The sequence below is a fragment of the Panthera leo genome, chromosome F2, assembly GCF_018350215.1.
Source record: "Panthera leo isolate Ple1 chromosome F2, P.leo_Ple1_pat1.1, whole genome shotgun sequence".
Classification (NCBI taxonomy): domain Eukaryota; kingdom Metazoa; phylum Chordata; class Mammalia; order Carnivora; family Felidae; genus Panthera; species Panthera leo.
The window spans coordinates 82,985,233-82,991,232 of NC_056695.1; the positions used below are offsets into that span (position 1 = coordinate 82,985,233).

Here is a 6,000-nt window from a genome sequence, read left to right on the forward strand (position 1 = left end):
CAGGACGCTTTATGCAGTCTCCTTGTTTTACAGTCACACCTCCTATCGAATCTCCTTCCCCTCCCCCAGCGAGAAGAAACACACCTAGCTCATTGTGAAAGGGGAGCCGCTGCCCGGGAACCACCTGCTGTTTACAGAGGCACCCTGGACCCACAGGCTCTAATTCCTCTCACTGGCTACGAAGACAAATCTCCTATTGTCTGCACCATGGGAGGAACACGAAGCCTCGCAACTGTAGGTTTCTGCAGAGGTCACTGGAGGTTTGGTTAAACCCTACGACACCGAACGGAGGGCGGGCGGGGGGGGGGGGGGGGCGGGCGCTGCATTTTTGCTGCTGAAGGTTGCGCAGCGCCCACAGCAGCTGCTGGTGGGAGCAGCATGTAACACACCCACAGCTGCCGCGGCCTCGCAGCCGGCCGCACGTTTTAAAATAAAAGACGTCCTGACCCCCAGATGCACAGCCTGCCTCACTCGTAGCCCTCGACACGGAACACGCGGCCTCCACCCACACCACTCCCGCAACCAGGAAGCAACCGAGAGAATTCCAGCTCCAGGAGGGCTGCGCCCCGGGGCGCCCCAGCCTGCCGCGCTGCAGAGGCCAGGTCTGCGAAGCCCTGCGGACACGGCCCGCACCCAGAGACGCGCGACACGACTCCCCGCGCCCGGACAAAGCCCCCACCCCGCACCCCGCCCCGACTGAGCCCCGCAAACCACGCCGACGCCCCACACTCGGGCCCGCCCTCAGGCCGGGCGCACTCACACCCACACCCACCCACGGCCGAGGCCACTCACGCTCACCGTCAGTGGGCCACACTCACGGTCACCCACGGGCCGGGCGCACTCGCACTCACGCCCACCACGGGCCGGGCACATTCACACCCACCTCACACACCCTGCCCCCCGCGCGGCCTCGACCCCCAGCGCCCCGCGCCCCCGCCCAACCCGGCCCGGCACACCCACGCTCCCTCCCCTCCCCGCCCCGGCTGCAGCCCCGTCCGCCCTTTCGGAGGCCGCGGGCCCGGACCTCGGCGAGGCCGGGCGGGGGCCGCAGCGCCGGCCCCTCCGCCATCTTCCTGGCCCGCGCCGCCCACCGCCCGCGCTCTCACCCGCCGGCTGCTCGCGGGCCGCGCCGCCACAGCCCTTCATCCCGGCCTGAGCGCCGCACCCGAGCTCTCCGCGGCTCTCCCGCCGCAGCCGCCACCGCAGGAGCAGGAGCAGCGGCAGGAGCAGCCTGCTCGGTCCGCGTCCTGCGCCGCCGCCGCCGCCGCCGCCGCAGCTGCCGAAGCCGCCGCTGCCGCCGCCGAAGCCGCCGCCGCCGCCGGCCCAGTGCGCCGCAGCCGCGCGTCCTCCCGTCACCAGCGCAACCCCCCGCCTCCGGCCCCGCCCCCGCGCCTCCCCGCTCCCGCCGCCAGGGGGCGTCTCCGCGAGCCCGGTGCGCGTGCGCCGGCGTGCGGCCCGCAGGGAGCCAGAATCCGGCCCGAGGGCGCGCGCGGCCTGCCGGGAGTCGGGAGTGCGGTCGAGCCGGCTCCGCCCACGAGGCGAGCGGGCAGGTGAGCCCCGCGGAACCCGCGGCCCCCTGCCCGGGAGACGCCGCAGCCCTCCTGGCAGTCCCACGGCCCGCACCCTGGCCGACCTTTCCAGTGTGATCGCTCCGGAGACTCTCCATGTCCCTTTGGTGGGTGCAGTTGACGCTTCAGACGTCTCGCTGTGGAGTTGGTGTCATTTTACGTCCGGAAACCATATCGGACCCCCCTGAATCTCAGATTTCCCTTTTCCTGGATTCTGGAAAGTTATCAGCCTTTGTCTCTTTAAAATATTGGTTCTCCTCCATTCTCGTAGTCTCATAATTTGTTAGCCAAGTCGGACGATCTGTATCCTCCGTGTCTGTATTGTTTTCTATCATTTTGCTCTGTCATTCCTAACTCTTGGTAATTGCTCAGTTTCATCTTTACTAGTGCTCTCTTCAGCATTCTCTAATGTCTCTAGCTAGCTTCAAGCTTTTAAAAATCGTTATTACCCATATCCATTTCTAAAAGTTGCATTTGACTTCTATTTCTAAGCTAAACAGCCAGAAACTCTCTCACAACGAACTACAGAAGCCCACACCACTCGGTCCCTGGCCACACCCTGCATCCCACCATCGGAGAAACCGCAAAGGGCCGGAAGCTCGATTTAAAAAAATCCTCAACTGAGTTCCATTTCCTGTGCCGCAGCTCACTCCTGCTGCGCTCCGCTGCTGCCATGTCTCCTCCGGAGCTCTCCGACCAGGAGTGTGGCACCACTCGTGCACCTCCCTTTTGGGCCATCCTCAGACTTCACACCCAAACGCGTGGACAGCTGGTCTCTGCTATTTTGTCTGGAGCTCCGTCTCCATTGTAGGCACCTGAGAAAACCCACCCTGGATGAACCCAACCGTTCTCCATCATGACCACTGGAGAAACATCACACACCCAGGCAAGGTGGTTTCCCTTTAAACTTAAAATGAGTACTTCACACTCACCTGCAATCTTGTGATGTTCTCAGGTAGCACAAGTCCCTCACTCTCCAAGTGGCCACCAGAATTTCTCAGGCCTCTCTAGTTGAACCTCCCAGATGAGACCAAAACTCTTATCACCAAACCCAAAGGGCCACCCATATCCATCCTCTGCCCTTCACCTTCCTTCCTGAAAATGTGCAAGCATTATTTCCCTGCTCCTACCTAAGGCAGTCCCTCCCCTGGAGAACTGGAACCTGCTCCCTCTTAAATTTTCAAAGATTGTGCGTAGCTATCTCCTCTCCTAATCGTCTTTCTCTATTTATTTCCATGAGCATACAAATACACTCTGATATTTTTCATTACAAATAGACCAAAAAAAAAAAAAAAAGAGGGGGGCTCCTTTAACTTCATATCCTCCTCCCAGGTCTATGCCGCCCCTCAGCCTCCCTGGTGGCTGTGCTGCTCAAAAGGCTGCCTGCAACTCTTACCTCTTTCTCCTCTCATCCTCCAATTCCATGGAACACATCCCTATTTAGCTCACTTGTTGCTGACTCCAGTGTACTTTTTTCTGTTGTCATCTGGTAATCCTATCAGGAACATCCCACATGTTGAGTCTGAGTTCCTTTTGTTGACGGGAGCACTGGATGTACAAGTTCAGGGCTCCAATGACTTCGTGTGTCATATGCATGTAATACCGCAGGATGTCAGTTGTTTTTTTTTTTTTTTTTTAATGTTTATGTTGGAGACAGAGCATGAATGGGGTTGGGTCAGAGAGAGAGGGAGACACAGAATCTGAAGCAGGCCGAGCTGTCAGCACAGAGCCAGATGCGGGGCTCGAACTCATGGATCATGAGATCATGACCTGAGCCGAAGTCCGACGCTCAACCAACTGAGCCAGGCAGGCGCCCCACACAGGCTGTCAGTATTTTGGCTAAGGACAGCAGGTAAGACATGTCCACGTATTCTAGAAAGATGCAAACACCTATATTCAGGGCTTCTAGGATGCTGCCAATGACTGCTCCATGATTCTTTGCCCTTCACCATTCCAGGTACATGTAAACTAGGAAGTGAGAGGATGAATGAAGGTTTCCTTGGAAAAGATGTAGACCTACTAGTGTGTTTCCATTCTCCTTTCCCACCTCCTGCCAAACATAGGTGAAAGTGTTTATATAATGGAAAAAAAATAAATATGGGAAAATATATATTGGAGAAGTGATCCAAAATAAAACCCAGGTGGAAATTTAATATCACTGAAACAGTGAAATAATTGAAGTGAGAAACATTGCCAAGGTAAAAAGGAAATTACATTCTGTTAAGAGAGTACAAATAATTAACAATATTGGTCACTTTAGAAATAAAACTGCCAGTTATTTTGCCAGCAAAAATGGGCTTATTCGGTACGAGCAGAGAATTGCAATTCAGGATAGACAAGCTAAAGCAAAACTGTAGGCAAGTCTTCAGAGCAAAGGAGAGCAAAACTCTTTCGTAGAGGAAAGTGGGCAGTACCTACCTGCACGTGAGTCCGGTGCACGGAGTTGTATTAGGCTGCAAGGAGTGGTGGGCTCCCTCTGCTGGCCTCCCAACTCCGTCTTAAACGAAGTTTACTTGATTCCGTTTCACAATGTATCCAGTTGGTCCCTAAACAACATAGCTCTGAACTGTGTGGATCCACTTATATGTGGATTCTCTTCAATAAATATATTAGAAAATGTTTTGGAGATTTGTGATAATTTAGAAAAACTTGCAGTGTCCCTTGGGTGGCTTGGTTAAGTGTCCGACTTCAGTTCAGGTCATGAGCTCATGGTTTGTGGGCTTCCTCCCCTCCCCCCTCCCCCATGTGGGCTCTGTGCTGACAGCTCAGAGCCTGGTGCCTGCTTCAGATTCTGTGTCTCCCTCTCTCTCTGCCTCTCCCCCGCTTGCACTCTCTCTCTCTCTCTCTCAAAAATAAATAAACATTAAAAAATAATAATACAAATTTTAAAAACTTGCAAACTTCATAGCCTAGAAATATGAAAAAATAATTTTAAGGTTAGGTGTGTCAGGAATGTATAAAATATGCAGATACGAGTCTACTGAATCATCTACTACTGTAAAATATACACGAGATTATAAAAAGTTAAAATTTATCAAAACTTATGCACACAAATACTCACAGACCACATATAGCGCCATTCGTAGTCAAGAGAAATATAAGCAATCTAAAGATGCAGTATTAAATCATAACTGCATAAAATTAGCTGCAGTCTTTTTCAAAAGAAAGCTACAGGGTCTCCTGTGTGGCACAGTTGGTTAAGTGTCCGACTCTTGATCTCGGTCAGGTCATGATCTCCCAGGTTTGTGAGTTCGGGCTCTGCACTGATGGTGTGGAGCCTGCCTGGAATCCTGTCTCCTTCTCTCTGCCTGTCCCCCTCTTGTGCACTCGCGTTCTCTCTCTCTCTCTCTCAAAATAAATTAATTTTAAAAAAATTTTTTAATGTTTATTTTTGACAGAGAGAGAGAGAGACAGAGCATGAGCGGGAGAGGGGCAGAGAGAGAGGGAGACACAGAATCCGAAGCAGGATCCAGGCTCTGAGCTGTCAGCACAGAGCCCGACGCGGGGCTCGAACTCACAGACCGTGAGATCACGACCTGAGCTGAAGTCGGACGCTCAACCAACTGAGCCACCCAGGCGCCCCTAAATTAATTAACTTAAAAAAAAAAAGCTACAGACCCAAAATGACATCACTTAGACCAAGTCACCAAACCAGGGCTTAATACCTAACCTAATTGCTTTTTCGCCCTGCCCCAGAAATGTAGTCTTAGAAATTTTCTGGTCAGCACCAGGAAGGTAATCTGACACATGGGCCTCTCCATCTCCCAAAGGAAGATGAGATAATCCACCTTCTAAGGACTTTTTGTCCCCAAATGAAGGTGACCTCACCTAAAATAATCCTTTTTTTTTTTTTTTTTTTTTCTGGTTATGACTTCCCTGTTCTGCTTTTAAAAACCGTTCCATTTCTGTGGCCTTTTGGAGCTCTGCTCTACTTGATACATGGTTGATTCATGAATCACTTAATAAAGACAATTAGATCTTCAAATTTACTTGGTTAAATTTTGTTTTTTTCACAGCACATAATGTACTACTGTGATAAATATCAGCCACCTCCTGTTGCTATTGTGAGCTCCAGTGTTTTAAGGGTCCACTGAAAATGCCTTGTGACGTTAATTACCCCATATCAGCATTTTGCCTCTGCAGTAAATTGTGTATCACAATACAAGTCATCTCTCATGGTTCTCATGTATTTTTCATTGTATTTAGTGCAATAGTATAAACCTTGAATAACACTATGGGACCCATACGAACTGCCACTAATGATGCCAGATATGCTCCCAGGAAGCAGGAAAAATGATGTTAAAAGAAAAAGTTGGATTGCTTCATATGTGCTGCAGATTGACTTCTGCAGCTGCAGTTGCCTGCGATCTCAAGATAAATGAATCCAGCCTAAGAACCATTATAAAAAGAGGAAAAGGGACACCTGGCTGGC

General features: G+C 51.7%; 1 protein-coding gene across 2 annotated transcripts in view; it reads right to left on the reverse strand.

The window, feature by feature from the left end:
- Positions 1 to 1,707, reverse strand: part of ARHGAP39 (Rho GTPase activating protein 39) — a 109,868-nt gene extending 108,161 nt beyond the window's left edge. The window contains exon 1 of one of the 2 annotated variants that reach the window (XM_042923918.1): positions 1,634 to 1,707. The gene's annotated coding sequence lies outside the window, so the exon portion shown is untranslated. Of the gene's footprint in view, positions 1 to 1,106; positions 1,182 to 1,633 lie in introns of those variants that run through there. The other variant, XM_042923917.1, reaches the window with a different exon arrangement.
- Between the last annotated feature and the right edge of the window lie 4,293 nt (positions 1,708 to 6,000).